This window comes from Brachyhypopomus gauderio, chromosome 15 (genome assembly GCF_052324685.1).
Source record: "Brachyhypopomus gauderio isolate BG-103 chromosome 15, BGAUD_0.2, whole genome shotgun sequence".
Lineage (NCBI taxonomy): Eukaryota > Metazoa > Chordata > Actinopteri > Gymnotiformes > Hypopomidae > Brachyhypopomus > Brachyhypopomus gauderio.
In genome coordinates, this window is record NC_135225.1 from 7,392,334 (window position 1) to 7,403,147 (window position 10,814).

At 46.6% G+C, this 10,814-nt stretch overlaps 1 long non-coding RNA gene across 1 annotated transcript in view; it reads left to right on the top strand.

Annotated features, from left to right (window-relative positions):
* LOC143475984 (uncharacterized) overlaps positions 1 to 9,378 on the top strand; it is an 81,771-nt gene extending 72,393 nt beyond the window's left edge. Inside the window, exon 6 of the long non-coding RNA XR_013121204.1 lies at positions 9,029 to 9,378. This is a non-coding gene — a long non-coding RNA (uncharacterized LOC143475984). The remainder of the gene's footprint in view (positions 1 to 9,028) is intronic.
* Positions 9,379 to 10,814: the final 1,436 nt, after the last annotated feature.

Below are 10,814 nucleotides of genomic sequence, written 5' to 3' on the forward strand. Positions count from 1 at the left end.
CTACAGAGACTCTCCCTCTGTCTGTGCTGTGTTCTATGGAGACTCTTCCTCTGTCTGTGCTGTGTCCTATGGAGACTCTTCCTCTATCTGTGCTGTGTCCTACGGAGACTCTTCCTCTGTCTGTGCTGTCTCCTACAGAGACTCTTCATCTGTCTGTGCTGTGTGCTACAGAGACTTTTCCTCTGTCTGTGCTGTGTTCTATGGAGACTCTTCCTCTGTCTGTGCTGTGTTCTATGGAGACTCTTCCTCTATCTGTGCTGTGTCCTACGGAGACTCTTCCTCTGTCTGTGCTGTGTTCTATGGAGACTCTTTCTCGATCTGTGCTCAGTTCTTCTCTGTGATCTGGTAACAGATTTTTTGCCCGAGCCACACACTAATGGTAGAATATTTTTAATGCAGACATTTAATATTGTTCACTGTAATAGTCATAAATGGTCTTTGGTAGTCAGTGGAGATATTATGGGTATATGGGTATGTCATGCAGCAGTGTCATAAGTGACAGCACTGGTCTGTCATAAAGCGGCATCATCTCTCTGGATAAACGGAGGACAGGGGTGGACACTGAAGGCATATGGATCCAATCCATGTACCCATCTTCTGACCCAAACAATTACACACACACTTGGGCACAGTCACACACACACACACACACACACACACACACACACACACACACACACACACACACACACACACACACACCTCCCTTCACTTCATTCCTTTTATGGATACTTGTGCATCACACAAACAGTGGGAAACACTGGATTTTCATTTGCTGTTGCCAGGGCGATGCAGTGTGATGTCTTAACACGTGTAAGTGAACAGCCCCTGTTTCCTAATCCGTCACTTTAATGCACTATAGATTTGGTGGTGGCGGCCGCCCGATCTCCCTCTCAATAACAGTAATCAACGGCCCTCTTGTTCTCGCACGCACAAATTAAAGCCTGACGCTGAGTGCACAACTAATAAAAGATGTAGCTGCAGGAAATAAAAAAACACAAATATGATGAATCATAAGGACTGGAGATTTGCATTGGGATTCCAGGGACAATTACACGCAGAGGCAGAATTTATCAGCGTCTTCAAGCTTTCCGCAGAGCAATAACAGCAATGCAGGCCTCTATGGTCTCAGATTCTTTTGGTTTTGAGAGTTTATCTATTAATCCTCACACCGTTTTGGCATAATGCACGCACGCACTCACACACGCCCACGCACACACACGCACGCACGCACGCACGCATGCACGCACGCACGCACGCACGTACGCACACACACGCACTCACACGCCCACACACGCACACACACGCCCACGCACGCACGCACGCACGCGCACGCACGCACACACACACACACACACACACACACACACTCACACACACACACACACACAATTTTAAATACATTCACTTGAAGATAGAAACGGTGCGACTGGTATTACTCACCTGATAAGTGTCCCGCAGTGCAGAAGAAGGCATGTTTCTGCGTTCTGTACCATTGCCACGGTAACCACACGTGACAGGTGTTTGTGTTCCCGCTGAGCTCCAGTTGTTCAGGTTCTGTTTAGATATGTGGGCAGATTTTAAAAAAGGGGCATTTTCATCCATGCATCATTTCTTCACTCTGTTAGTACTTTTTGCCAGCTTGTCATCTTTCTTGTACCAAACTTTAAAAAATATATTTATTAATTTATGCATTTCTGACTTCTAAGGCGAGGTGATGGTATGGTTGCCGGTGGCTCGCTTCTGATCTCCGCACTCAGGTATGGACGTGACGTACTGCCCTTCTCAGTGAGGATCAGAGATCCTGGCCCTGACCTCCTGTGGAACGTCCTCCCGAGCTCTGGCTTTCATTTACATGGGAACTTCGCACTAACTACGAAACATTTTTTCTCTGCTTTCATAACTCATAACATCCCATGAATGTTGCTCGTCAATGCTTTAATGTAAGTAGTTTACAGAGTGCATCTCTTAATTTGGCAGTAAATAGAATCAAAATATCTGGATCCTGTTGTCCTCTCCACACCAGTCCTCTCCTCCACTCTGAGCTGGTGGACAAATGTGTCCCAATGCAGCTTCTTTTGCCCAGACGTGTCATCTGTGTCTCCTTCCCTCGCACTGGCTGACAGATGCAGTGGGCCCGGGTTCAGCGGTTGGTCCTCCAGAGAGCGGGGGAGTTGCTCTCTGCCTGGCCCAACATCGAGGAGTGAAGTGTGGTGAGAGTGGACCGCTCCACTGGGAGTGCTGGCTAGTGGCTCCGCATGGCACACGGGCCATGTGAGAAGCAGCCAGCCCGGCCCACTCCGCCCCCCAACCCCCCCCCCTCGAACTCAAGCCCACTGCAGTGGCTAAATGATCTACTGGGGCTTCTGTGCTCTGTCCACTCGTATCTTTTAGCCTTTTTGTCTTTCTCTCTCTCTCTATCTCTCTCTCTCTCTCTCTCTCTCTCTCTTTCTCTCTATGCATTTTCGTTTGCTGGGCTGTGTCTGTTTCTCATCGTCCAGGTCAAGTTGGAGGCCCATGAAAAGGGCTTCAAACTCAGTGCTGAAACATGACAGCATGTCTGCAGCACGAGGCCGTGGAGCTGTTATGAGTTACATGCTCCATATTTAAGGCACAGTAGCTATACTGAACTGTGACTCTTGGGTTTGTGCGCTTTTGAGGGATTTAAGATAATAAAAGAAGAAGTACGCGCATACATCACATATCTTCACACACACACACACACACACACACACACACACACACACATACACACACACACACACACACACATACACACATACACACACACACACACACACACACATCACACACACACACACACACACACACACATACACACACACACACACACACACACACACACACATACACACACACACACACACACACACACACATACACACACACACACACACACACACACACACACACACACATACACACACACACACACACACATACACACATACACACATACACACACACACACACACATACACACACACACACACACACACATCACACACACACACATATACACACACACACACATACACACATACACACACACACACACACACACACACACACACACATACACACACACACACATCACACACACACACACATCACACACACACACACACACACATCACACACACACACACACACACACACACATACACACACACACACACACACACACACACACATCACACACACACACACACACACACACACATACACACATACACACACACACACACACACACACACACACACATCACACACACACACACACACACACACATCACACACACACACACACACACACACACACACACACACACACTTTCCCATGATCTGTTTCTGTCCTGCTGAGCCCTGGCTTGTGTGTGAATGTGATTGTGTGTACATGTGTATGTATATAGCTCGGGCCTGCATTATCCTGAGAGTAGATTTGCTCATATTTGCTGATGGCTTCTTTTTAACAATGGTCCATCAGACTCGCATCATCAAAGGTCCTGGATTTAGGTTGAATGGCTGCATCTTGGGAACACATTAGTGTATATGTGCGTGATCCGGCTGGGCGCCTTTGATGTGGCTTTGTTCTCTGACCCATTTGAGTCTTGGTCAGACACGTGGTGTGACTGCGAAATGGGGCTGACCAAACAGCAGCAGATCTGGTCGTCTCCGTGGCCCCGCGTGCTCCGAGCGGCCTCGGCACAAAGACACTCTACTGCATCACATGACAGGCGTGGATACACTGCAGGCGAATAGAGTTTTGTACTACGGCATTTACTAGAATTTGTGTGTGCTTCTTTGGACACTCTTTGAATCTAGCAATGTAATGGATGACTAGGAATTAGAAAGTAGGCGAGAGTCTTGAGTTTGTCCTTATGGTCGAAACAATGTTCTTTTTCTGTGTATTGGCGCTCTGTAATTAATGCTAAATGGCTTTGGATGCGAGGATCACTGCATTTGACATCACATCCCGTCTCAACACGCTGGTGTACACGCAGCTTCAGTGTCTTGTTAACCTCTATTCAGGCAGATATCCATCCCATTAAAAGTAAAGTAACAAACTTTTTTTTTTTCCCTGGAAGACAAGCAGTGTTCAAAAAAGGGATGAAAAACAAGGAAGACTGTTACATATCTGTGGCTTTCACTTCGAGCTGGGTTTCAGTGCTGACTTTGGAGGGTAAATTGGCCTATTCCAGGCATGGATCTGACATGTTTGGAGTCAGATAATGTGCATGGACGACTGAGGGCCAGAGTGATTAAAGGTAGCCCAGACATAATTATGTCAAACTCTGCAGTTGTCCTAAACCCGCTCTAGTTGAAAGAGATTCCTCTGAAATAAAATGAGAGATGAAGATGGGGGGAGAGAGGCGAGGGGAAGAGAGAAAGTGTGTTTTGAAGTGCTTCGCCACATTACTGAAGTGCCCTCCGCTGACCTGCCCAATTTGGGCAAACGCCACATCTGCTTTGAGACATAACGGAGCCGTTCTTCCTGAAATGAGGTGATGCAGAGCGCGGGGCAGAGCGCGGGGCAGAGCGCGGGCAGCACCGCTCTCAGAACACGCCACGCAGGCTGCCACGGCAACCCGCTGCAGCCCACGTGGCTTCTAGATTTCAATGTGTGTGTGTGTGTGTGTGGGGGGGGATCTTAATTTTGATATTATCGTAAATTATGTCAGGGAAGGAAAGCTTGTGTGTTCGCTTGACGCATTGTGGACATGATCAATCACTGTATCTCCAGGTCATATTGCAGAATTAAGCCGTAATAGGAGGGATAAAGATAAGAAATACATCTGTTCATTTAACTTGTATTATTGGTATTATTATTATTAGTAGTAGTGATTCCCTTTTAAACAGGATAGTTAAATAAATAAAAAAAACTACAGCCCACCTGAACTTATCCTCCCTAGAAGGATCATGGCGTGGCATGAGGGTCAACCTCATTTAATTATTCATCTCTACGCATCCTCCATGACAGCCATTACAGCCAGAGTAAACACATTAAATACTGTACTGTTGTGTATTCATAATCACACTTACCATGTCTTATTTTATTACCTCATTTGGCATGTCAGGAACTCTGGGAACAGAGAACGTAATCAAGAATTACCTGGATTTATGTGTGTGAGGCGAGAGGCCGTAAGAGCTATCACTTAACAAGATGCCCCGCCATTTCTAATTAACAAGCAATCAGGCTAAAATAAATATTGCAGTCCAGTATAACAGCTAATAGAAAATGCAGAGAGGAGGGAAAGGAACTTGTAATGGGCCCTGAGTAGATAAATGGGGAGTTTATCACTCTCAGGACTCTCTAAAGCAGAATGACGTGTGAGTGAGAGTCGGTGAGACACGTTCTGAGAAGCTTAGTCAGAGGCTGCAGGCATGGACATTCACCCGGAGATGGAGGGATGATAGAGAGAGAGAGAGAATGAAGAGAACACTCACCGTGGCAGTAATAATGGCTGGAAAGGCCCCTGTTTTGAAGTATATTATTCTAGTAAATGTTCAACCTTTTAAATTACTCAGTCTTTTTCCCTCCTAAATAATATTAAAAATCTAATTTGGTTTCATTTAGATTGAATATTTTCTACATTCATCCTTATTATATTGTGGCCCTAACAATGTATAAGTGGGAATACTGATGCAAATGTATTTTTATTTAATCAGTTAAAATGCAATAAAATTAAATAAAAACTTTATTAATACTTTAATTGCTTTGATTTAATTACTTGAGCCCTCACTAATTTTCTTTTTGTTGCCGTCTGCAGTGGTGGTAAACTAGCTCATAAAGGGCGTGATCAGGAGATGCTGGGAGTGTGTGTGTGTGTGGATCTAGTGGTCAGGAACAGGCGTGTGGGACTCGCTAAGTCCCTCCTCTGGGCTGCAGAATCTGGAAACTCTGATGTAGACCATCAGCGGGCTTAGATCTGACAGCTGTTTTGGAGAGGCCCTGGTCTGGCAGACAGCGGCGAGCTCAGAGACTCTGATTGCAGTGGTTCCAGCCTGATGTGGCCCTGGAGCAGATGACATGGTCCGAGCCCCTCTGTGTGCTGGCTGTACGTTCTCAGGAAACTGTGGAATCTCGGCCCACTCTGATGAGCCATCTGGAAGTGGTTGTGTGCCATCCTCTATAAAAACCATGTCCCCTTTATGAGCATGGCTTCAGGGTCTTTCTCCCTCATGTACAGTATGGCTGTGAGACAGGTTTCTCCTGCTCGAGCTCTGTGTTCTGATCACTCTCTCCTAGCCTCATATGGTGGATCCTCATATAGCAGGAGGAAAAGGCCTCGGAAAAGCAGCCCCGTTCATTCTACTTCTCGGACATTTGTTCTGGACTAAATCTTCTTTTAACATTTGTTTTTCTATGTTCTGGAAGTTTTTTTCCTCTGTGTCTTTGAATCACCGAAAAACTGTTTTGATGTGGAGCAATTTAGAAGGCAGTTTAAAAAGCAGGGCATCTCGTCAGTGCAGACTTTAAAAAGAGGCTCGGGGAAACTGTAGATATATTTTATTGGATGAGCTTGTCACCAAGGAGAGGCGGTCGTGTGTGTGTTTACCACTCTACAGCTGAGGGGAAGACATCAATGCTGGACTGCAGTCATTTGTTTTTCTATGCTGATGTGGAGGCCTTTGAAGAAATGTGGTGTCTTCTTGTTTCTTGTCATTAGGTGTATTTCCCAATTCTTTATTATTGTTCTAATAGAAAGATAAACATGTGTGAGCCTTTTAAACATTTTTTTGACTGTAATTTTTGAGTTGTGATTATTTTTTATTTTTTTGGTCCATAGAAAAGCTTTTTTAATGTGATCTTATTGCTATTTTTAATTACCTTATTTTTGTGCTGATACTGCCATATTATTATTAGGCCACTGTGTGTGTAGTTCTGATAGCACTTCACATTCTGACTTTGTCTTAGTCTTTGGCTACGGTTTTAGCACCATTTATTCATGCAATTATGAAGTTGTGTGTGTTTTTAATAAACACTTTCGTAGTTAAGCATATCAAATATGCAGAAGCAAAAACATTTTTAATATGGACTTCATTTTATCTTCAGTCAAAAACATTTCCTTGAATAATTCATGATACAATAAAGTGTTGTTTCGTCTCCCTGTAGCCTGCTTGTTCTTGTAAGGTAAACAGAGCTTAAATAAAATAAAATATAAAGACAATGAAATGAAAGCTCCCAAAGTTGACATACAGGTGTGAGGTGATCACTGTTACATCTTAATGGTCTTGTACGCAGGGTTCTTCTGATTTCCATAATGAATAATCTCTCGGTTCCCGAAGGTCCTGTCACTCTGGTTCTGTGCCACCGTACAGCCGTGTCAGCCTGTGGTCGCCGTTCCGGGGAGAGGCAGGCCTTCATGACCCCCCCCCCCCCCCCCCTCGGCACCAAGTCGTGCTCCTCTGGGCCTCCTACGACAGCCATTGTCTCCAGCCGCCCCCCCATGCTGCTCCTCCTCTCTGGATGACCAAGATCACTAACGCTACATGCAGCCAATTACACACGTGGAAATGGAATAGATGAAGGTCTGGCCATAGCATAGCAGGAACTGGAGCTCCAGAGAGACAGCGTGTGACCCGCCGATCTGCTCGTTTCAGTCTCTCTCCTGTATTATTTTAATCGCCATTCTCTTTGTCCTCCTCTTCGCCTTCCACGTCCTCTCTCTCTCCTTCCTTTGTTTCCTTCCTTTCTTCCCCGTCCCGACTGCTGTTTCTCCCTCTCCTTCCTCCCGTCCTGCGTGTCTCGCTCCCTCTCTCCGATAGGGGGATCAGGCCGTCTCAGAATGACGGAGGTGAGGCGAGACCTGGCTTTTATCCCCCCACACCTCCACACCTCCGCACCTCCTTCCCCGCACCCCACACTGGGGGCGCTCCTTTATTTACATTGGAGCCCAGAAGCAGGGCGTCAGGGGAGGGTTTGGTAGGCAGCAGTGCCACAATGGCCCCCGTAAGCCTCCACCCGTTTGCAGTCAGGGCTAAGAGGATTTGTGCCTCGTCCCTGTATCAGGCTCTTCAGAAATAACAGCACCACTTTCACTGAGCTTTGGACAAAAGTCAAGTGCCTCTGAGAAGAAAAAGTCCCAGAGAGAGAGAGAAAGAAAGGGAGAGAGAGAAAGAGAGAGACTAAGAGGGTAAGAGAGAGAGAGAGAGAGAGAGAGAGAGAGAGAGGAGTTGGCAAGAGGGATTTGTTTTATATCATCTTGATCTTACTAAAAATGAAAATACAGCCCATATGTGAATGATGTCATTCAGGTCATCATTGGTGAGAGGAGTTGAATAGGTGGTTGAATCTAAGTGATCGTGAAAAAGTTAAGAACTGTGAATTCTGAATGATGGACAGAGAGATAATCTGAAAGAGGATCTGTCCCATGAGAGAGACACAGGATTCAACCTATAAAATAGAGGATCTGACCTAGAAGAGAGAAAGAATCTGCCTTTGGAAAGAGACAGATGATTCAGCCTATAAGAGAGAGGATCTGACCTTGATTAGAGACAGTGGATTCAACCTATAAAAGGGAAGATCTGACCTTGATTAGAGGCGGTGGATTCGACCTATAAGACAGAAGATCTGGCCCATGAGAATGTGAGGACCCAAAGTGGTTCTCTGTGCCAGTCCCAGTCATTCATGTGCTCTTGCCTAACCAGCCCATTTTACATCCAGTCCAGCATTTTCTGCTCTTTCCTGTTCCACCATTTTTCCTTTTATCATGCAAATGCTGAGATGGATATCCAATTTTAGCTGCTTTTCAGAGTGCCAAATTTCTGATGAGCTTGTGATTCTAAATTTGATTTAATCTGGGTCAATTTAAAGAGTTAAAACGCAGCAAGCCCTCGCCTCTCCAAGCTCATTTTGTCATTTTACAGTACCTACTTTGCTGCTGACTGCAATAAATAACATGAACGGTATTCTGGTGCAAAACATCAGCATAACATCTATCTCCCCCTCTCCTCTCTCTCTCTCTCTCTCTCTCTCTCTCTCCCTCTCTCTCTCTCCTTGAAGATGGTGGAGGATGTTCCAAGCAGAACAGAAGTAGCGTGGACATGGGTTATAATACTCAAGGCTCAGCCGGGTCCCTCTCGGCCCTGCGCTCAGGAGCAGCGTTCACACGGCGGGTGGAGCACTGAACTGACTGACAGCACTAAAGCCCGCCTCCTTTTTTAAAATATAGCCTATAGGAGGACTTTGGGCTTGTAATCAGAAGGTTGTGTCTTCAAATCCCAGCTCTACCATGTGGCCCCTCTGGGGCCCTTGAGTTAGGCCTTTAACCATCTTGGCTGGTTATGCCACATAATAGCTGATTGTGTGCCCTCACAGAAGCTGGGGAAGGAATTCATTGTACTGTACATGTGTGTATGTATACCTGACCAAATAAAGGTGTTCCATCTCCCCAGGTCTTGTCTTATTTACGGGTTGAGTGCTAATAGTCATGGAAGATCACTGCAGCAAAGGCATGAAATTATAGAATTGAAATTCCTATGTGTACTGTGTTGCCAAACCTATCAAAATGCACCAAACATATACTGGGAAGATATATATGACCACTTGTTTTGCAAGGTATTTCTTTTCCACTGGCTGGTGTGTATGCAGATATTTGATTCACTAGAAGAAAGTGTCTGCCTCGCTTTCATAACGAGCTGTAGGAGTGAGCACTGCTCTGTCCTCCTGAGTGGCCTGTTCAAATGAGCAAGCTTCCTGTTCTGTTGAATTCCTTGTATTCCTCGGCCCCAACCACTTATCTGACTGCTCTTTTTGCTTTCCCTGAGCCACTGTGAGAAGTGGTGGAGGTGGCCCCCACCCCCGAGCTCCCCTCCCTTCCTCTCTGTCCCTCCATCTTGCATCGCCTCTCTCTCCATTTCTGCCGGAACCACAGGGGATCTTGTTTATTTACTTTCTGTTCGGGAATCAAAGCTGTCGCAATCACATGCTGCCAACTTTACGGCACCCGCCTCCCCGCGACTCCCCGCGCCTCCCTCTCTCTCCCCAGACGCTCGTGACGACCGCGGCCCCCCGCTCCCGCCGCCGGGGGGATTCGGAGCAGGCGAGGAGGTGGCGGCCGGGTCCAGGCGAGGCCGGTGCCGACGCCATCGCGCCAGGCTCTGTCGGGCGGCTGGCGGGCGCACGGAGCCCGTGCATATGGAGATGTGCTCGGCGGTGCTGGTGACGGAGGATGAGCGGAGGTCCCGGCGGTGTTGATTTGTACTGCGGCAGGGACCCCCGCGCCTAATAAGGCCCCAGTCCCAGCACACTGTCTGACATGACACTAATACAGCATATGGAAATGAGACGTGCATATGGCGGTGGCTAGGTGAGACGTGACCCTAACTCCATAAATCTCCACCCGTGCCGCGCACCCCTTTGAAGGAGGATTGTAAATCAGTCTGGGAAGATATGAGGATATTGCGGCGTGGAGCGGGGAATACACTCCTCCTCCCAACTTTTATGTCTTTTTGGAAGCTTTGTTTTTATTTGTTCTTGCTTTCTCATCAGAAGTGGCATCATGAGACACAAATAATGCTGTTTGAGGTGGTGAGGATGTGATAAAGAGAGATTGAATGTGTCTGGATTAGCTCCACGAGCAGATCCTTCACTGCAAGGGCTGTGTATGTATGAATGCGTGTGTGTGTTTGTGTGTGTGTGTGTACGGGCGATTATGGAGTTAGAGGCTTAATGTGTGAGATGTGAGTGAGTCACTGAAATATTGGTGAAATAAGGTCATTGTGTGCATGCATATGTGTGTGTGTGTGTGTGTGTGTGTGTGGGCCTGCAGTCATGCTAGTCTGCAGCA